A 22554-nucleotide genomic window follows, 5' to 3' on the forward strand; every position below is an offset into this window, starting at 1 on the left:
CCTGCCCCTGTTTCTTCCCCAATCAAGGTTGCTATAGTCACACGAAACAACTGAGCTGAAGCTAATGAAATGGGATTTCCTGGAAATAACTTAAAGGAGGCTTTGTACCTTTCATATAACTGTATCACAAATACTGTACAGAATTATAGAATACTAAGTTAAATTATAATAGTGTTTGATTCAGACAAAGTCAGCGGGAACCTAGTTTTTTTCCCCCTCTGACACAGTCTGTCTAGTTTATTCTAGAGTAAGTTCTTGCCAAGTACTGCAAAGACTACCGGGGGCTGACTTCCCGCACAGACGTAAGGAGCCTGACCTGGAGCTTGAGTTGGAAGTAGCCCAGGGGTTTTCAGCTGACAGAAGGTCAGTGTGTTGCAGGAGGATCCCCATGATCTGGTGACAAGACACCCTCCCACTGTTAGGGCCTTGGGCTGGAACGTAGTGGTGTTGAGTGGGCCTGAATTATGGATGTTCATATATGCAAATGTGTAACTGCTGAAATGTTCAGCAGTTACATGTTTACATGGGGGGGGGAGGATGCAAGGCAGCTCCCTGAGAGCCAGTGCTCGCGGGGAGCCAGCTTTTAAGCCAGCTCCCCGTGAGCATCAGCTCCTGCCCATCTCCCTGCATTGGTGCCTCCCCAGCTGACCCCGGGTTCTAGGGAAATGCCATGTGGAACTCAGGGTCAGCTGGGGAGTTCCTAGTTCGAACTAGGGGACTGATCCCGGATTCTGCTGAAATGCCACAGGGAAATGACTCTGAGTCCCCTGCTGACCCTAGGCTCCATGCTGTGCTGTGGCTTTGAAATGCACAAGAGCCTCTGCTGGGGACTCTTGTACATTTCAAGGTTGGTATGCCGTGTGCAACCTGGAGACAACAGGATTTCCCGCTGGCCCTGGGCTTCACGCAGAGTTCTGCATTCCATAGGGGAATTTCACGAGGCATACTGGAGCAGTCGACAAAGGCTTCTCTTGTCCAACTTTCTTCAGCTTGTCACGCTCACCTGGAATACCCTTTTTTCCTTGCTATGGCTACTTTTTCAGACAAGATAACTTGGGACATTATTATGTGATTGTTTTTCAGATATGGGTGATTATTTTGGGGGGGTAAACAATTTTTATTTCCATCTTTGGGCTCAGAAAACAATAACATGAAAACTCCTCAGGGAGTTTTTAAACTAGTGACATGTTTATCAAGAACAGGGGATGGGAACCCTTTTTGGGCCAGGGGCTGCTGACCCCCAGGCAAGTAGATTTTGTGTGCTCCAGCCCCATAGTGGGATAGCGGGGTGGGGGCTGGAGTGCCAGCGCAGGCTCCCCAGTGCTGCGGGGAGCCCCGAACCTTGAGGACCAGATCCAGGCAAGCTGAGGGCCGCAGATTCTCCACCCTGATCTAGAACAATGCATTTAAACAGCATGAATTTATTTCTGATTTTCAACTGGCTGGGAACCAATGACTATCAAACTTCTCTCTCAACTATGCCACAACTGAAGACTCAAATAACTGTCCTCCTTATAATATTCAAATATTGGTTTAAGCATCCAAACATCCGCTGTTTTTATCCAATACTTTTTCTGATATTCAATACTAGTGACCAAATTCAAATATTAAGGGTACATGACAATATTATTAGATGTTGCATGGCTAAAATGCCACATGCTGAATTGTTTAAAAAATGACAGATATTTGTGTTCAATATACCGATTCCCAACCAGAAAATTATATATTTTTTCCTCAACTTCTAATACTGTAGTTGGCTGCAAGAGAGACTTAACAGCTCAAATGATCTCTTTTCATTTCACAATTGTTTGTTCTTTACTCTGTTCCTAAGGGGGATACTCGATGGTGTTCTAATAGCTGTATAAAGGTTGGAGAAACAAGCTATTTATTAGGTTAAGGATCTTCAGGCTTACTTTTTTTTTTTCAGAGAGCAAGCAGCTCATGTTATCCATCATTTATTATATTCAGGTATGTGTTGGTGTGTTTCAAATACCAGTAACAGCATAACTACAGAACAGGTGTCCATGCTATATAAGCCTTCACCACAGCTGACAATCGCAACAGAAAGCCATGAACTGAACAGGCATAGAGACTCAATCAATCTCTCTTCTAAAGGTAGCCCTCCTGTTTAAGAATAAGACATACTAGAGGTAGCAGCAAAGGAAGCCCGAACTACTTTCTGTGTTGTGCTTGCTCTGTAGATACACAAGGGACTTCGGTTTCCAGAAAAATTGATCTGGCACTTTTCTTGAGGAATTCATTTATTAAAGTAAATACCAATGATCATAGTTAATCATATACTTTTCAATGTTGCAAGGGCATTGTTATGATGACTGGACAAAAGCCTCCTGTGTCATTACCTAAAAAGCATAATGAACTGGCATATGCTGCAAAAATTTGTAATAGTACTGTATTCTTCTGAAATTCTTCATCAGATCTAGCAAATAGCCAGGCATATCCTCCCAAACTCCCACAGACCTCATAGTGGACAGCAAACACTTCTTACCTCTACACCCTCTTTCATTAAATAACGCTCATCTGCATAATGCAGGCAACATTTGAATTTCTAGTTAAGTTTGAGGACTCCTCCTGTGTCCCTTCATAAAGCATTCAAAGTAGTAATGAAGAGCACAGTTCACTTCAGGCCCAAGCCTGTTTCAGGTTTTCTTTATAAAACATAGAACATCTTATTGATTTCAATAAGCTTCCACAGTTCTAGTTTTTGGGCACTAAAGTTAACTTTCATCTTGGCATATGAATAGCTGGAATGATTTCCATTACCTCTGTCATATCATGAAAAAGTTTTTATCATCAATTGGGGACAGGCAGACAAGAGCTGTAAGTAAACCCCCATAGCACACGGATAATCAATTTATTTTGTCATGGTGCAAATTTTTTGACCAGGGTACAATCAAAGTCCAGACTCCAGAGAAACACTTTTTTACACTGCAATAACAATAATGAGAATAAGTAAATTAAGAAGATTTTGCAGTTCATTCAAAAGCATAGTGGTCCAGATTTTGCCTGCCTGCTGGCTTTTAACTATCCCAGCCCTTAGTGAAAGCATCAGAGTTACCAACACAATTAGGTTTTCCTGAAGGCATTTTCTCTTCCTATATTATTAAACTCACCAGTTCCTATGTTCTGTGGCTCCAACTAAGCAAAGCACTTAAGTATATACTTAATTAAGCACATACTAAAGTCCCATTTAAGTCAATTAAATAACTCTCTGGCAAAAATGATTAGTAAAAATTATTTTCCTCAAGTCCATGCAATTATATTGTCAGCAGTGGGACTGAATAGTTATAATGGCCAAGGAAAATTCTATCTGGTACTCCGAGGATTTAAAAAAAAAAAACCCAGAAAAATCCGGATTGGATTAAAATAGGAAACATGGAAAATTATTTCCTTAAATTATTTAAAAGCATGATCTGAAGGTTCAGTTTCTTCAGTTCAGTACTCAAAAAGCAATGCCCTATATTACACAGCACACCATGCTTTTTGCTGCTTGCATATAATACATGTAATGGTATAATCTTTAAATTGAAAAAAAAAAACCTTCTCTACAAAAGCATTCTTCTGTTTTTAATTCAATATGATTATTTAATCTTGCAAAGCAAAATTTGTTCCATTTCTTCTCAGGAAAGCTGGCAAAACAGCATATTGTTCTGGCAGGCAGCCACCATAAACGTCACTGGGAAGACTCACTGGGCTTCTTAAAGGGACAGCTCATCCTGGATTTAACAGTTTTGAAAATCATTGCAAATGTAAAACAATAAACAACTTCTGTAGGATAAATCAACGTTGCAAATAATCAACACCATGGTAAAGTATGCCTTTAAAAATGGCAGAGGATCCTTGCCGTGACATTCCATGGCTCCAAGCCAAAACAAATGCTGTAGTAATGTATCAGCCAATCTGAAAAATATGCCAGTTTGCCTTGAAGCTGTGATTAAACTGTTTAGATTTTTTTTTAAACAGATGAACTGATGGCATATAAAGTATGGCTTACTAAGCATAAATTAACAATCATTTTTTAGTCAACCGCAGGGATTGCCATGCATGCCCACTGTCTACTTCAAGATGACTTATTTAAATTCTAGTGCAAGACAGCAAAGATACACGGATCATGCTTTGCTAGATTATGTTGCATATCAACAGTTCTCTGAAAGATTAAATATGAAAAGTAGTCTCTAAAAAGTGCTGGTCAGTTTTGTCATCTGCCTGTTTCTCATCAACACCTATGTAATCTTGAAGATTAAATGCTCCCTTTTACACGCTAATAACGATATTTTTATAGTCATGTACACCAATCATATATAATCCCTCATTAAGAGATTGTTACAAAAGATTTTGATAGCGCCTACCAGGGATCTATCCTTTTGGGTAGCATGTTAGTAAGAACTTTGTTTATCTCATCTATCTATGCCATCAATTTCTGTTTTCAGTGTTACAAGGAATTTCTATTGAAATACTCATATGCATTTCATTTATTCTTTGATAGTTTCACTCTTGCAAACAGGAAGGACATCTCAGAACAAACTGAAAGCAGCTCTATATAGCTCTAAAGTAAAGGAAAGTAAGGACCTAACTTTCCATTACTCATGCTCATCAATAACAGTTTGGGTTGACAAGTAATTCAGGATTGGGTCTTTTATGAAGATTCTGGTAGACAGGCTTTTCTTTACATCTCTTCCCCATCAGAGGAGAAAATAACATCTGCCTTTTATTTATAAACAAGCTATATAGGCTCCTGATGACCATCCAACATTAGATGAACAAAGTACTAAATTAATTAACCAATATTGCCCCCTCCAATAGTCTCCTACTACTGCCGCCATAAAGCTTCTTAGAAAAAAAAATGGCTCTTTCTTTTGGAAAAGCCCTCTTGGTTTGTAATGACATCTGCCCAGAAGAGGCTAGAGAAATCAATCATGCTAAGAAAAAAATAATCTCCATAGTACATAAGAAAATAATCAGAGCGATAAGTACAAATGATAAGAATTTGATTTTTACTATTCTAGATAACTAAAATATTATGAACATGAAAAGAAATCACTAGTTCCAACAGAACATTCCAGGACTTTGTCAATCCATTCACTTTTCTCACATCCAAGAAACTCAAGAAATTCTTGGAAACCACATTAGATAAATATCATACTGTTCAGTGAGAAACATTGCAGGAGAGGAGTGCAATACACAAAATGACAAGAAAGAATGTTGCCTGAAAAAAAATCAGTTGCACCCATAATTAAAAAGACAAAATGCTGAAAGGTCATTTTTATAGTGGGGATTATGGGCCATATGTTCTTCATATGAAGTTATCCTGAATTTGAGTTCCAGTGACCAGAAACCTCTGGCATTTACATTTCCGTCCGGTAATAATCAATTTTGTATGTTAACGTTTACAGTTCCAACACCCAATTTCACTACCATTCTTCCCCACCACCTCACTAAGTTTTTCTTTCCCTGAAAAAGAAATGCCAACTAGCCTTCCTCCGCACAAGCACACGTGAAACAGCCGAGCCTGCAAGAGATGTGTCAAGATCCTCCATTCCCTCTCTGCCATTGCACTTCACACAGGAAATGTATACCTCCAAGTCTGCAGTTCCAGGTTACTTCATGCCAGAAGGAACAAATTCCATCCACACATTTTGAAACCCCGCAGACAAGCACTGCAGCTATTAAAGTGCTACATTGTCCTGCATTTTACTGCAGCTATTGCACCTCCTGACTGGGATGAAGGAGGCTGAGACTCTTAAAGGAATAGCCATCGAGTAGGCTCATTTAGAGGGGTTTTAAAAAAAATCTCCAACAGCTTGTGTGCACCCCCCACCCCCATCCCCAAAATGAAAGGAAGCGCATCACGCTCATGAGCACAGCAGCCGCGGCGGCTTAGTCTCCATCCACCTCGCTACCTGCCACACCAGCAGGGATGGAAACCCAGCAGCAGCGGGCGACTCCGCCTGTGGCAAGCGCAGCGCGCTGCAAGCGGGGCGCGCACCCCCGGCAGCCCGGTTTCGACTTACCCCCGGCAGCGGCGGACGGGGCTCGGCGGGAGGGGGGGGGGGGGTTTCCAGCCAAACTGCGCGCTGAGGAGGAGGCTCCCTGCCGGCGGCGTCCCGCCTTGTCCTCCCTCCCTCTGGCAGCCTCTGGGGAGGGGGGGTGGCTGCGGGAATCGCGCAGCAGCGGCTGAAGCGGCCCCCGCCCCCTCGGGCGCGCACAGACACTGAGCGGCAAGCTCAGCCCCCCCCCCCCCCCCTGCAGCACAACACACAATGGGGCTACGTTGGGCCCCGCCCCCCCCCCACCTCCTCAGAGGGTTGAGTCAGCAGCTGCGCGGACGGGAGGGGGGACCCGCGGTGCCCTCTGCAGCGCACGTGGGCGGAGGCGGCAGCGCTGTCTGTGGGCGCCCTCCCAGCCGCAGCGCCGGGCCCCGGGAGGGAAGCGCACCCGAAACAGGTGAGGCTGCAAACGGAGCAGCGGGGACGCAGCCGGAGGCATCCAGCTGTCCCGCTCTTCCAAGTCCACCCCACACTGAAACTGGCCCCAAGGAGGCTTTTCTCCGTGAACGGGACCATCCGCCCCCAACTACGGAGCCCTCAATTGCCCCGGCACCTTGACAAGCCTTCGGGGCTGGCGCCATCGTTTTGTTCAGCAGGACACTGATGCGGGGCAGGACTAGCATTTCACAGGGCCGAGGTAATGGAAAGCATCTGCTGGCTGAAAGGTCTGACCCACTCTTGTCACTACCAGTAACGTCTATCGTTCATATCAATGAAGGGCCATCATCTCTATTTTTCTTCCAATTGGTTTACTTTGGATATAGCCGCTTTCACGGTTTCCCCCTTGGTCATTTCCTTTGTTCTTTTTAGGGGACTTTCACACTGCACTCCAGGAAACATTTTTCAATAGGAAAATGTGATTGCAAAACCACCACAATTGCCAGAGTGCTATCCACACGTTGTAACCTTTTAAAATAATCGATTATATTTCAAATGGAAAGTTACTGCTTTTATTGTTTGTGAAGGGTCGCTGAGGTAGCCTTCCGTCCCATGACAGAGGATCTGTGTGGTTACAGACTAGAGTTTTGTCTAGTGGATGAAGAAAGGGTGGCTGGGTGATATGACTTCTGTTCAGAGTTCTAATCTCAGCATGACGACTAAATTCACTTTGTGACCATGAAAGAGTCATTTAACTTGCCTGTAGCTCAGTTTGCCCATTTATAAAATGGTATGATAGCTGCTTATCTCTCAGAATTATTGAAAGGCTGAGTATTTGTAAAGCCTTTCTAGGTCCTGAGTAGAATGGTTTTATAGACATGCTAAATATTATTTTGTCATAAAGCTGCAGCAAGTACACAAGGAATTTGAAATTAAGTTTTAAACACCACAGTCCTGCTTAGCTCCCACTCCCTGGTAGTTTTCAAAAAGGGATTGCTAAAATGTCTCTTTGTCCCATAGCCTGTTCCACAACAGCAGGGAAGTTGACAACCTCCCTGTACTAGAAAGTAGAGATGTTAGCATGTATTCATTTAACAGTTAACCGATAAGCGTGGGCTCATTGGTTAATCCCAACTGGTTACATGCACCTCCTCCTTTGCTGCCTCTGATATAGAGGCAGCAAAGGCAGAGAAGGCAGGAGTCAGTGCCCCTGGGAGATGGCTTTTAAACCGTCTCTTTGTGCATGCCAGTTCCCTTGAAGCTGCTCGCCCTCCTACTCTCCACTGCCTCACACTGAGGTAGCAGCACAAGGGGGCAGGTGGAAGCAGGTACTTGGTGGGAACCAGCTAAAAAAGCTTGTCCCCCATGAACACCACCTCCAGTGGAGTCACCTGTCCCCCAGTGCTGCTGCCTAGCCTCTTACCCCTGATGTTGCCTCTGATAGAGAGGCAGCAGCGTGGGATAGGGGAACAGGCAGGAGTTGGTACATGTGGGAGCTTGTGGGAGCCAGCTTCCAGCATGTACTGGTTCCCACAGAGCTGCCTGCCCCCCATGCTGCTGCCTTTCTATCAGAGGCAGCAGGGGGCAAAAAGGGTAGGTGGAAGCCAATGCTCGTGGAGAGCAGGCTTAAAAGATGACTCCCCAAGAGCACCAGCTCCTCCTGTTCCCTGTGTATAAACATGTAACTGCTAAAATGTTCAGCAGTTACACATTTACACAAATACACATTTTTAAAAATCCCTACCATAAAAGGTGACTGCACTTCAGTGTCTATGGTATGGAAGTATGGTGTGCATTAAAGTGAAATATATTACATGTCTTAGATAGACAGAGACATGCAGACTTTCCTTATTAGAAGTTCTTTTCAAGACTGAGAAATCCTACTTCTGTGTTATCTACCCATATGCCTCTTTCTCAGCATCTCTGGTGGGTTACACGCATCCCGTATCTGGGTTTCGAGGACCTAGTGGTGTGGCTGCCAAGGATGGTGAATCAGATTCATCTGTCCTGGCTGGATGGACAAGACATCTTGGAAGATCCCTAGAAATTCTTGCATCTGGTTCCATTGTATGGAGTTGAGGCCCTCCCCCAACTCTGCTGGTTTTGGGTCTAGAGGTTCACCTGAGGTTTTGATGTTCATACCCTGATCTATCAAGATTTCTTTGGGTATCCCCACCCTATCAAATACCTTCACCAACTCGTTTGCTATATTCTTCGCGATTGCTACTCAAAGTGGCACAGCTTCCGGATACCAGGTTGCAGAAGCTACTATCACCAGGATGAATCGGTTCCCTGTCTTGCTCTTCACTACTGGTCCAACAAAGTCCATCCCAACACACTCAAATGGTACACCAATGACTGGTAGAGGTATTGGGGGGAGGGAGGCTGGGGTACACCTTAGGCCCAGCTCGCTGGCATTCTGGGCATGAAGCACAATAGTCTCGGACTTCTTGGTGTTTACCAGGCCAAAAGAACCAGCGTGCCACTCGCTGGAGGGGTCTTTTCCCTACCTAGGTGATTGACCCAGAGGGTGACATGTGCCAAATGTAGGAGGTTCCAGCTTAGCCTCCGAGTGACTAGTAACTGATATATCGCCTCCCGTATCTGAGCGTTTGCTAACACCTGATAGAGTTGGTCTTTCTGGATCTCAAAGCGGTGGCCCCTGTGGGTATCTTGCCTCCTTTCTTTCTTCTGGGTCATGGACCTTAGCCTGCTCCCATGCCCAACCCAGGGTTTGGTCTTCCCTTTGTTCTCTCAGGAAGTCTATGTCCCTCTCCAGCACTACCTGGATGTCCTCCTCTGGCTTGTCTTCACCTGGATCATGGACCCTGGATGATTAGAGGGACCTTCTTGAGGGTCTGTCTCCATGGGAAGCCCCAGCGTCCTCTCTCCTGTAGCCCTAGATTGCCGCTTTCTCATAGGGCAATAGTCACACTCCCTCTAGACCTTTCGAAACATGGGCCAATCCCATGGTGGGTAGGTCAGCTGGGGTGCCACACCCACCAAGAGGAACTCCCTTTGGCCCCGTACCTTGAAGTTTACATGGGCAGTTGGGTAGGGATGCACGTCTCCGTGGATACATTGGAGACTGAGCGCCTGCCCAGCTAGCTGAAGGTCCGGCACCAGGCCTTCCCAAATAATAATTTGGCTCCAACTGGAGTCCACCAGAGTGGTGGCCTGTTCACACCTTCCACTACCACAGGCATCACCAGTTTTCCAGGTTGGGGTTCCCGTGCCCGATAGCAGGCCACCCAGACCAGTCCATAGTTGCAATCCATATAGAGAGAGACAGTATTTACAGAAGTGAGCTCCTTGGCCGCACTCCCGACAACAGTCCCAGGCACCTGTGGATCAGGAATCATCCTTGGGTGGATTTCACTCCCCTTGTGGAAGACCTTTCCATGAGCTGTTCTGGGTCACAGTTCTTTGGGGTTCTGTCCTGGGAGTCTTGACCTTCTGGGATGGTACGTGCATGGTGATCCCAATGGCTCCATCCTCCATGGTTTCCCTCTCCCTGGACTCTCTTGTCTCCTGAGGTTCTCTGTCTGCAGAGGACGGGCTCCATTTTCTTTTGTGGCTAGGTAATCCTTTATTAGTCTTACTGCCACTGTCCGTGTCGTTGGCCGTTGCTATTGGCCCCACTCGTTGGTTCCTGGAAATAGTATCTATACGAGTTACTCCAAGGCCACTATCTCCGCAACTCGGGGACTGGTTAAGCCCACCAGGTTCAGCCACTTCCAGCAGTGGTCCCTGATTCTTTGGGCAATAGCCCATAGTCATCCCTCAGCAGAATACCCTGCTTTATGCAGAGTCTGCCGGTAAGTCTCTGGGCTGATGCCGGTTCTGTCTAAAATGGCCACCTTCCCCTGTGGAGTCCCAATTGCGATATGCAGTCTGTACTGGTCCCATTAGGGAAGGGGCCAGTATTGTAGCCTGGTGTTGTTGGAGCCAGTAAGCGGCCATAGCAGCCCACTCGAAGATTACTAAAAATGCCTTGGGGTCATCCCTTGGCCCCATCTTCGTTAGCTGAATGGGCAGTCCTAGTCCAGTTTCTCCACTCTCTGCCCCTGTGGCCAGGGTGCTTGGCTATAGCAGCATAGCTATCTGTTGAAGCAGCCCTTCCTGCTGGCTCTGGTGCTATGTGATCAGCTCATGCAGCAGCTGTTATTGCTGCTCCTGCTGTTGCACCAACAACAGCTGGTGCTGGTGGGTTGGCTGCTGTATCAGCTGCACCTGTTGCTGTTGGTGCTGAGCTGCTTGCTGCTGGTGATTTTCCACCATCTATGGAGGTGGAGAAATTCCTACAATCTGTGCACCAGACTACAGGGACAAAAGGGGGACTCCCTGGCCCCACTCTCTCTACCTGGATCTCTCAGCAGGTTCTGGATGTTGCCCACATTCTCCACCATGTGTGGCAGAGTACACACACCTGTGTTCAGGTTTCACATACTCAGGGGTGTGGCTGATGCCTGGTTGGCTACCGGATTGCTGGTGATCTCTTACAGTCTATATAAGCCAGTATTGGTCTAAAACAGCATGGCTTAAAGCCTTCAGTCAATACGGTTCTGGAGCTCCTGGTAAAGGTCCTTCTCCTTCAGCGGCCAGTCCAGACTGAGCTGCTCTACTGCCCTTTGTGCTGCCCCAGCATTTGGAGCATGCCCAGTCTGGGAAAAGGGGCGAGACTTCCTCTGCCCACGGTGTTTTAACCCTACCTGATTCAGTGCAGGGTATCTTTTCATCATTTTTGTTTATTCAGCTTAAGCCATCTTCCTCTTCCACCTATTTTCTCCTGCTTGAGTCCTTCCTCTCCTGGCTGCCCACCCACCTGGGATCTTGTTAATTTTGTTTAAAAGAAAATGGGCAGGAATTCTCCCTCTCCATCGTTCCTCCTGACCATCTACGATTTTGTTTCCTGAACCTTGTTCCCTATTCTGAGATCGCCAATCTTCTATCCACATCAAACCTACTGACCATATTTCCTGACACCTGCAAATCTCCATTTTTATCCCTCCCTAATTCATGTCCTGTTACTTATGAATCACTTTCTTTTTCCGTATATTTGAATATGCCATTTCTCCTCTCTCAAAGAATGCCAACATCAACCCCAGTTCTCCATCACCTACATCTCCCTCCTTCTCCTGATCTTGAGGGGCAGTCTGGTGCCTTGTTATTCTCTCTAAGCATAGTATATAGTAATACATGCTTTTTCATAATAACTGTACAATTAGGAATTCAGACGCTGTCATTTGGGTGTCTTATGGTAGGACCATATGCTTATGTTCTATTCCAAGGCCCTGATTCTGGAATGAGATGCGAGCAAGCAGATCTATGTACCTGTAGAGAGGCATATTGACAATGGGACCACATGCAACACATTGCAGCATCAGAACCCAAAATTTGCCTATCCCACAAGACTGACATTACTGGCTGCAAAATTAACTTGTTGTACACACTTATTACTATAGGATCTATTTCTGGGCATTACTATGTGACAGCAAAGTTGCACACATCTGAAACATTGCCTATAAAACTAACTGTGGTAAAGGTCAAAAGAGCTCAAACTACATATTAAAATGGTCTATTAGTTGAAATGGCTACTCATCTTACCATACTGGTAACTAAACTGCGAATTAAGGCAAGTCACGAAGTTCCTTTGGATTATATTAAAAAGCACAGGTAGTGAATTAGTCAAACAAACAAAAAATAACCCTGGCAATGACAGATTAAATTAATACATTTTGAAATAGTAAGTAGATACTGTGCAGTCTCTTGGGGACCTGAGTGAAATCCTCTCTCTACTGAAATCAGCAACAAAGCTCCTGTTGACAAAAAGAGCTAGGATTTTTGGCTCACTGTGTGGCTCATCTGTAGGATACCACGTAGAGTGCTGCTGATGTTGGCATTTGTGACTACATTCCAAACTAAATCAAGTTACGAAAACAAGGAAAGTTCCTGAGTCTGTGACATGCATCTTTTTTTTTTTTACTATATACCAATTATGTTTTCTCTGTATTGTATGTCTTGGCAGTGAATCTTACCCTGTATAATTTAAGCATTCGTAGTGTTTGAACGAACAATCTAATGCAAACTTGCCATTGGCTCTTAGGAGCTCAAGGCTGTGTCATACAGGTAAATCATTCAAAAGATAACTTTCCTAGGCTTGCAATAATAACTCAGACTTGAATTATGACCACAACATCACCGTTATTTGGGCATTCTTAAACATATCCATCCCTCTGATACTACTTCTGAGTAGTGATAGTAGTATGCTGACTTTTCTCTTAGTTTTGTTAAGGGAAGAAAAAATATGCAATGTTAAGAATTTCATAATATTTGTATAATGCTTGTGCTTTGTTGATGGTTGTGATATTTTTAAAATCAAACGGAGAAATACAGCAGATGAAAGTGTTAGCTAATGAATTATTCCCACTGAATTAACACATAGAGCCCTCTGATTGATAGTAGTGCACACCGTTTAAACTAATACTTCTGATTTATCACATTCAAATACCACATAAATCACATACTGGGTTTTTATGTTTCCCTCACTCAAAATAGATTTTGAGAATGTCCTTTATACTGCACTAGGAAAAGGCTACTTGCAGTTGGCAATAAACTTTAGTGCACATGAATTTTTAAAATCCCTTTGACTTCCCCTGAACATATCTGGCAATCACAAAAAAGTACTACAAAAAGCATTTATAGGAACCAAGCACTATTTCTTTCTCTGCTTTTGGGAGTCACGACCCTATAGGATTCCTAACCCTAAACCTCTAAATATCTGATAACAGAATGTACTGTTTTTTCTATTAAAGCCCTCCTACCTCCTTTGGTATTTCTTAGGACTACTGTACTCCCTCTACAGACATCATGCAAAGAGGAACAGTGGACACATATCCCTCAGCTTTTCAGAAACATATCTGGAACACCTGCAGTGCTGATAGGGCATGTCTTCACAGCAGTCCACGTCTACACTACAAGCAGTATTTTGACATTATGTCAAAATAAATTTTGAGCTGGAGGACGTCTTACTCTGACTCCTGTAACCCTCATTTTACAAGGAGTAAAGGAAGTCAGAGGAAGAGTGCTTTCTCGCACTACCTGCTGTGTAGACAGCACCAGAGGCCAAAATAAACTATTTCGACTTATGTCAACTGCGTAGTGTATCTCAAGTTGCGTTGTTTATTTTGGCTTTAGCCCTGCTGTGTAGACGTGCCTGTATCTTCTCTAAAACCAAGGATAGAAAAAGGTGGCCTATCTCTCCAGATCAAACAAACACCTTCTCTCCCATTCAGTTGCTTCTTATGTGTCACTCCCCACCTCACCTTTCCTGAAAAAAGGCACAGTCCTACAATTACCTATGCAGAGGACTAACTTCACTCATTTGAGTAATCCCATTGTGTTCTGTTTATAAGAACACAAAAACAGCCATACTGGGTCAGACCAATGATCCATCCAGCCCAGTATCCTGCCGGCCAACAGCGGCTAATACCAGATGCCCCAGAGGGAGGGGACACAACCGGTAATTCTCACATGATCCCTCCCTTGTCACCCACCTCCAGAGAAACAGAGGCTAGGGACACTATTCCATTCATCCTGGCACTATTTGCAGTTACTGGGACAGGAGGATCTAAATGCCCACTCTACCAAGAGGAAAGAGCTGCTGGACCCAGATCACAAGCAAATAATGGGGACAAGACATGAAACAAAAACAAGAACCCAGAGATGGGACCAAAGATTAAAGGGTTAAAAAACCAGGGATTCAGAGGGGAACACTGAGCAGAGAACTGCAACAGCACCTTCCATTGTTCAATGGTGGCTTTGGAGTTAGTGGATACTGCCTAAAGGAACTCTGTTAGGATGTATTATTAGACCAGAAATAGCCCTCTCCCCGGTCAGAGACCATCCTTACATAGACCTGGTATGATGAATGGACATCTTAGCCAACACCAGGAGGAAGCTGATGAGGTCTTGTGACTTTGTGGGGCCACCAATGGGATGTGTATGAATTAGGTTATGTGGACAGAAGTGCAGCCAGAACCTCAAACAGGTTCTGGAGAAGCCAGAAGAGGGGTTGGAACCCGATGCACCCTTCACAGATGTGTGCCAGTTTCTCCCTTTTGGTGCAGAAAAAGCAAGTATTAGAGGTGTTTGCTGCTGCTCTTCCAGCACTTTGGAGAACTTGAGCTTTCTGCTACATGTAAAATGCATGTTGGGGAATCTGAGCTGAGAAGTTATTTTCAGTATATCATATTATCCCTCATATGGGGCCAGTATATCATATTAAGGTTATGATGAATGATGTACCTCAGGCACAAAACTCGTATTGACTGGATGTTATAGAAAACCATATTAGCCCCATTGGGAATCTGAAACCTGAAAAATAGATCAAGTAGAACCACAATACTGAAACTATTAGCAGATGGTTGTTACATACTCATAGAACAAGGACTCAGCAGACAAAAAATTATCAATTATCCCCCAAATGATTTAAAAGTAACCACTATTACTTAAGTTAGGTCTACACTGTGCACCTTACAATGGCGTAACTATGCCACTGCAGCCACACTATTGTGAGGCAAGCAGTGTAGCCACTGTTTACTGCCGAGAAAGAGCTCTTTGGATGACAAAATAAAACCACCAACAAGGGCCAGTAATTTCATCACTTGGAGAGTGTTTCCTGCTGACAAAGTGCTGTCCACACCAGCACTTTTCATTGTTAAATCTTTTGTCATTCAGGGTGGTGGGGCTTTTTCCTACACATCCCTGAGTGAGAAAAGTTTTAACTATAAAAGTGCAGTGCACACAACATTTCTTAGGCTAATGGGAATTATAAAAAAAAAATTAGTACACAAAATGAAACTGGTTAAATCTCAATCTTGTTCAGATTTCATGTTGACTCTTTTTCAGGAGTCCCTTTGTCAGCATTCTTTAATGGATCATAGGTCTCACTTTACTGTCCTGAAGGCATATTTTGTAACTGTCTCATCCCAGAGGTCATACAGATGTCTATTGGAAAAAGAATGCAAAGATAATGTAGCCTTGCATGCCACAGAGATAACTGAAGAAAGCTTCTAACTTAAAATAATTATTAGCCAGCATTAATTTTAGTAACTTATAAGCACACTCCTAGGCCAAATTTTTCTGATTTCCAAATCCTACAATAGTATAAAAAGTATTTAAGTATAAATAAAATTAAAATTATAGCAAAATGAGAGAAAGTAAAATGGAACTCCAGTACATTCTCTTTCCATTCCTTTCCCTTTGATTATTTCCTATAGCAGACTCCAGCACAGATAAAAGATGAATTGACAAAACAAGATCACCATCTATCCATAGGTGTAATAAGCAAGAAGGAGCTGAAGGATACTCCTAGGAAAAAGGCAGAAGTGTTGAAAAGTAAAAATAATTTTGTAGTCTAAAGAGTATTAGTCTCCTCTTGCCAATACATTCATTGGAATGGCTATCGATAAATGCCCAAAATGAGAGTTTCTATAGTATGCCTAGTAAAAAATGGGTAAAAGTTTAAAATCGTCACATGATGGGGAAATTACATGTTTCACATGGCTTCTGGAAAGATTCTTGTACAGAAGGTGAAAGCACTAACTAAAAATACAGTCCCTAGATTCCAAAAGCTGCTAGTCTGTTTGAAGTTGGAATCTGCAGGCTTCTCTGTCAAAACTCATCTTAAATCAATATTTTACCAAAAGATGCCTTGCAAGACTGAACCAGATGAAAGCTGGTAAATTAAACAATCAAACAACAAAATCTGAGCCTGTTTAGAGAATTAGTAGTTAAGAGAAAAGCAATTTAAATTAATAAACAAAATACATTCCTCTAATAAAATAACTAGTAGAAATTGTTGACAATTCTTGGTTACAGAAAATACAGTCTATTACAGGACCTATTGCTTCTGCATAAGCAAACTGAAATGTGAATGAAGATCAACAAGTGTGGGTTATAGCTGAGACGACCAAAAGTGATTATCAATTTTTCTTCATGCTTGCAGAGATGAATTTTAGAGCTGTACCCACAAGGTATAGATATAGAGTTAGCCCCCACAAACACTAAAAAGGTATGCTGAAATGTGTTTGTAACCATATTTGTATGTATTTGCTGTTTGATAGTAAATGGGAAGGTCAAATCTGCAAAGAAAGCCATATCATGCAGTTTACAGTAGTAATGCATTGTGGATAGCTTATGGCAGGGGTGGGCAAAAGGGCCTCTGCGGACCGTATCCAGCCCACCAAGCGGGTGGATCCAGCCCACGGAGGCCCTGCTGCTCCCCGACCCACAGGCCAATTAGGGCCTGAGGCAGGGGAGCGCATGAAGCCTCCTCCCGGCCTGCCAGGAGCACGTGGTGCTTTGAAGTGCCGAGCGCTGCTCGTATGGCGGCGGGGAGAGTGGAGGAGGCGTCGCGCACTCTCTCGCCCCCATGCCAATCAGGGTCTGGGGGGTGAGGGATCTGTGTGAAGCTTCCTTCACCCTGCCCCAGCCCTGCGAGGAGCCCGTGACACTTCAAAGTGCCACGGGCTCCTCGCAGGGCGGGAGGAGGCTTCCTGCGCTCCTCCGCCCCCGGGACCTGATTGTCCTGGGGATGGGGGAGCATGCCAAGCCTCTTCCAGGGTATTGGTGCCTAGTGGGAAGGGGGAAAAAGGGGCTTCTCCACCCCCAGACCAATCATGGTCTGGGGGTGGGGTAGCCCCACCCCTACCCATTTAGGCCCTGCCCCTTCCTGTTTAGGCCCCGCCCCTTCCACGGTGGCCCAAGGCTACTTCAAACATTTTTGAAATGGCCCCCAGACAAAAATTATTGCCCACTCCTGGTATAAACCATGGATTAAAAATAAAAAAGAGACAGCAGGTAAGGTGCAGACAAGGAAACTATATTGAGGCTAATAATACACCAATGGGATGAAAGGGGGGGGTGGATAAATACAAACCCTATAGTACCCAGTGACTGATTCCCAGAGTGGGACGCTCAACCAATAATAAAATCTTCCTATGTTTCCGTAAAATGACAAATACTCCAAAATGAAAACCTATTTCCTACTTACATTCTAGGCACTGATGGTAATGCAGCAAGGAGGTCCAGGACCTGCAACTCTTTGGCTAATTTGAAGTCTTCAAGGGAGGAAATCCTGGGGAGTCCAGAGAATGGTGGTCATCTTCACCAGCGGCAAAGCCAGCTGCAAGGAAGATGGGCATTCAGGCGCAGGATTCACTGAAAGTAAGTTGAATTCTCTCTATGATGTTATCATCAATATTGTTCTAGCAGGCTTTTCCTTCCTCAGTCTCATCCCTGGAACACTGGTATCTTTTGAATGATCTCTCAGATCATCTTAGAGGCACAAACCACACACACCATCTTTCAGATGGACAACCCCGTGCAAGCGGGGCAGTAGATCTTGGCTTCTTATGAGATTTAAAAAGTGATCTTGGGTGTAAAAAGGTTGGAGAACACTGATCTAGTGTAAACCTGGCCTAAGGTAGCACAGGACTACTCGTTGTTTTACAATTTAGTACGTAAACCTTGTGTCAGATATCCAGTGTAGGTTCTTTGTACAGGATATGATTTATCCAATAAAATAGAATGGAAGAGGATTTGAAAGAAAGCAACCTTAAGAAAAAGGGTTGTGGGGCTCCTACTTATGGTGCAGCAGAGAATTGACACCTGCCCTTCCTAGCCTCCTTTATTTTTCATACTCCGAAAAGGTGGTAGGTTCCCAGTCATCCCAGATTGGAGATTAGGTAGAAATTATTAAGGAAATGATGACCAACGCTGCAATTTCTAGCCAGAGACTCCAGATTTTAAATAGAATCCTAATTAAATCACATTCCTTTCTTCTTATTTTTCCTCTGATGTGGCCAGACAACATAAGACAATCACTTTGCCCTGGTCTAAATTAGGGAATTATTTTGAAATAACTCCCCTTATTTTGAAATAACAGGCAGAGTGTCCACACTACCAAGCCCATTATTTCAAAATAAGGGGCTGATTATTTTGAAATAATAATTCCTGCTTTCCTTGGGAAATAAGATTATTTTGAAATTATTTTGGGAGTTATTATTTCAAAATAAGTTATTTAAAAATAATTTCTTAATGTAGACATGTCCTTTAGATCTAAGCTATAAAGTTTCTAGTATGACATTCTACACAGTAGCACATGGAAATTCAGAGATAGGCTTGATATTCTAACTAATACAATTACCTTATATTTAAGAGTCTGTCTGGATGGATCTTGGTATGTCTCAGACAATATCGAAAGTATTCATTTGGGAGACCTTATTTTATCCAGTCCAACAGCACTGCACAGGATTTGGCAAAGTAGGCTGAAATTAATTTGTACTTACAGAGAACTTGCAATATGTGATGTACTGTAAGTGCTAGCTCCATTTGTTTCTGAGAAGTACTAGAATGTAGCAAGAACAGAAGTATCAGCATAGAAATAGTAGTTCTGCAACTGAACGCATAGTTCAGAAATCTACTGAAAAGCTTAAAGTATATGACAGGTGCTAGCAAACCAATGTTTTTCTAAACAGCTGCAAGTCTTCTTTGATCTGTGCCATCTGTTTGAGCTACAAGGAAGCTAGGAATGTTCTGTATCCTGATTGGATATGTCTAGTGGCTTCTGTCAGGAAGCAGAAGGCTGGAGTTGAATATGCAGTTTCCTAGGCATACATGAAAGTCTTAGATTTTGGAGTTCTAATTTATTTTACTAGTTATGTTATTCACCCATACATCTAACTTCATGCCTGGGGAGGCTGTAGGACTGACTTGCCTAATTTTTACTGGGCATGATTGGGAAGGCGAATAGAAGGTTAAGTTATTATAATAAGCACTATCCTGCAGTAAGGATGGCTAGCTAAAATCAGCAGGAACAGGATATTAATAAACAAGCTTAAATACAAGATAAAACAGAGGTCAAATTATGCACGGACAACAAATGGATAGAATATGTTGTAATGTACAGGGACTGGTTCCTACGAAGGATATTACGTAGCATGTAACTGATTAATCGAATAGGCGATGCATTTTTGCATTGACTATTCGATTAGTTGATGGGGCGTGGTAGCGTTTCAAAGTGGCAGCACCGCACAGAGCCCGGTTCCCTGTGCAGTGCTGCTGTTTGAAGTACCCTCCTCTTCTTCCCCTACCCTTGCTGCCTCTGATAGAGGCAGCAACGGGGAGGGAGCATGAACAACAAAATCTGAACTAAAACTGAGTTTTTGGAAAGCTAAGGGAAAAGAGGTCTTGGAAAGGATCGTAACAGTGGCTCATTCATACCACACTGTTCAATTATACCCGGAAAACAGGTGCAAAATTTCAAGAGAAGCACAGAACAAAAACCTATCATTGTTTTCTTAGACTTTAGTTCATAATCTGAGGACATCTTCCAAAATCCTCATTTAGACAAAAATCTTTTAGCCAATGGGTCAAAACCAGCCCACTTGACTAAGAAGCGTAGCTACATTGACAACGGGATGACTTTCTGCACTAAAGCCATAAGGGATTGGTCCAATGAGATTTTGCCTTAGAGTTGGACAGGGCTGGCAACAGTTTTTGCTGGGCCCCAAGCAATATGTAAGGGGCTCAGCTCTGGGCCCTGAGAAGGGGCGGGACTAGGGGTTAGCCTCCCCCATCCAGTCCTCAGCACCCTCAGGCTGTGCTGTGCATGGCTCCAGCAGCAATTTAAAGGGCTGGGGGCTTTGGTCACTGCTAATGCCCTTTTAAATTGCCATTTCCTCTCCCGTCCCCATCAGCAGCCCTGGAGTTGGAAGAGAACTGAAAAGTGGCTTAAGAATGACAGGAGTTTTTCCTGAATAAGAATTTGAGAAAAGGAAACTGAATAAGGACTTCAAGATTTGGAAACTGAAGAATTGTTTCACTGTGCAGAAAAATAAGTAATTAAAATGCCTGTAATTCTGTTAAGTCTAGTGTGTTTCACTAAAATAGTGTAATTTACAATATAGTGGCACACGCACACAGGGTGCCAGTGTTAAATTGGGATGTATCAGGTTTTATTTTTCCTTCATTCTCTGAGTCAGTGGAAAATGTGGGCAAAAGTTATGTACTGTGCAAACCTAGCCAAAATTTGCCATTAACGAAGTAGGCCAAACACTGGGCTTTTTAGATATCACTGAAAGAGCCTATTTTAAAAGTGTATCTGTTTGAGACTATGGTCAAACCTAATCTGATACAGCTTTTTTTAAACAGCTGGTGGAATCTTATTTGAATTTACTTGATTGCATCTACTCAATTCACTGAAAAAAAATTGGAAATGCAGCTTAGAAGACTTTAATCCAGGAAGCTTAACTCCTTGGCACCAGCTGTTTCTATGTGGCAATGAATTTCACATATAAAAATATTGAATACAAAAAGATTAATCTTCAACTCTGTAGTATTAGTCCACTCATATTTATGGGTGGCTTTTGTCTTTAATTTTAATCTCATCACTGTGTTTTTATTGTCAGATGCTCTCAGACAACAATATTTCTAGAAAGAAGAAAACTTTCACTGGAAATAACTGCAGTTTTGCATGACCTATGAAACACAAGGTGGGTGAGTTAATAATACCTTTTACTTGATCAGTTTCTCTTGGTAAGAGAGATGAGCAAGTCTAAGAAGAGCTCTGTGTAAACTTGAAAGCCTGTTTCTCTCACCAATAGAAGCTGGTCGTCCCACCCCCTCAAAAAAAAAATCTAGCAACCACATATCACACCTCAAACACACTCACCCAGGAACCTACCCCTGCAGTAAACTTCATTGCCAACTCTGTCCACACATCTATACAAGCGACACCATCATAGGACCACATCATAGCCACATAAGCCACCACATCAGATGCTTATACAAATGCACATCCTCTAATGTGATCTATGCCATCAAGTGCCAGCAATGCTCCTCTGTCATGTATATTGGCCACTCTGGACAGTCTCTGTGACAAAAGATTAATGGACACAGATCAGATATTTGAAATTGGCTAAATAGCAGTTCGGCAGAAAAGGACCTGGGGATTACAGCAGAGGAGAAGCTGGATATGAGTCAACCGTGTGTCCTTGTAGCCAAGAGGGCTAATGGCATATTAGGGTGCATTAGGGGGAGCATTGCCAGCAGATCCAGAGAAGAATTATTCCCCTTTATTTGGCTCTTGTGAGGCCACATCTGGACTGTTGTGTCCAGTTCTGGGCCCCCCGCTATAGAAAGGATGTGGACACATTGGAGAGGATCCAGTGGAGGGCGACAAAATGATTAGGGGGCTGGAGCGCATGACCTGTGAAGAGAGACTGAGGAATTTGAGTTTGTAAAAGAGAAGACTGAAAGGGGACAGGATAGTAGTTTTCAAGTACGAAAAGGTTGTTACAAGGAGGAGGGAGAAAAATTATTCTCCTTAACCTCTGAAGATACAACAAGAAGCAATGAGTTTGAATTGCAGTAAGGGAGGATTAGGTTGTACATTAGACGGTTAAACACTGGAATAAATTGCCTAAGGAGGTTGTGGAATCTCCGTCATTATAAATTTTGAAGAGCAGGTTAGGCAAACATTTGTCAGAGATGTTCTGGATAGTACTTTGTCCTGCCACGAGTGCAGGAAACTGGACTTTATAACCTTTTGAGATTGATCTCAGAAGAATCCTAGAACTGGAAGCAGAGAAGGAAAGAGGCAAAATGGAAATATTTCCTGGGCCTTTTATAGCTATTGCCATGTGGCGGGAAACCCTTTATTCCAAACAAAAACCTTTGTGTATCTTGTGAAATAGATAACAAGATGGAGCTTAGTGTCACATTGTCATCAGTCTGTAATCAGTTAGGCATTCAAGATGAGTTCCTGACAGGTCTTCTGATCTGTCAATGATGATAAACTTTCAGCTGCATGCGTGTATGTGCTCCCCTATCTACCATGTTAACCATGTGCAATTAGTCAACATGACAGACCCCCTAAGAGAGCCCCCAGAGACCACAAATCAGATAAAGGATTAAAAGCATCTGGCCAGGTTTATTGCCAAGTGAAGTACAGTAATAGCTGTCAGCAAACAGACTTGCTGCTAAGTTACTATGCAAATATGCACTGTGACAATGGACTAGCCCAGTCAATACTATGGATCCAGCA

The 22554-nt window shown here is 43.4% G+C and overlaps 1 protein-coding gene and 1 long non-coding RNA gene across 5 annotated transcripts in view; one reads left to right on the forward strand and one right to left on the reverse strand.

Annotated features, from left to right (window-relative positions):
* The window catches only part of HECW2 (HECT, C2 and WW domain containing E3 ubiquitin protein ligase 2), a 263367-nt gene that overhangs the window by 234792 nt on the left and 6021 nt on the right, over nt 1–22554 (reverse strand). Inside the window, exon 1 of one of the 3 annotated variants that reach the window (XM_089779881.1) lies at nt 6030–6252. The exons of the other annotated variants lie outside the window; for them this stretch is intronic. The gene's annotated coding sequence lies outside the window, so the exon portion shown is untranslated. Of the gene's footprint in view, nt 1–6029; nt 6253–22554 lie in introns of those variants that run through there. 3 annotated transcript variants of the gene reach the window in all.
* Nucleotides 6307–20831, forward strand: LOC102446276 (uncharacterized). Of its 2 annotated transcripts, none has more exons than XR_016350110.1 (3): nt 6307–6462; nt 17507–17672; nt 20207–20831. It is a non-coding gene; the product is annotated as an uncharacterized LOC102446276 (long non-coding RNA). The 2 variants fall into 2 exon arrangements; XR_016350109.1 differs by lacking the exon at nt 6307–6462 and adding an exon at nt 6511–6702.

The sequence above is a fragment of the Pelodiscus sinensis genome, chromosome 7 (assembly GCF_052426305.1).
Source record: "Pelodiscus sinensis isolate ZL-2025 chromosome 7, ASM5242630v1, whole genome shotgun sequence".
Lineage (NCBI taxonomy): Eukaryota > Metazoa > Chordata > Testudines > Trionychidae > Pelodiscus > Pelodiscus sinensis.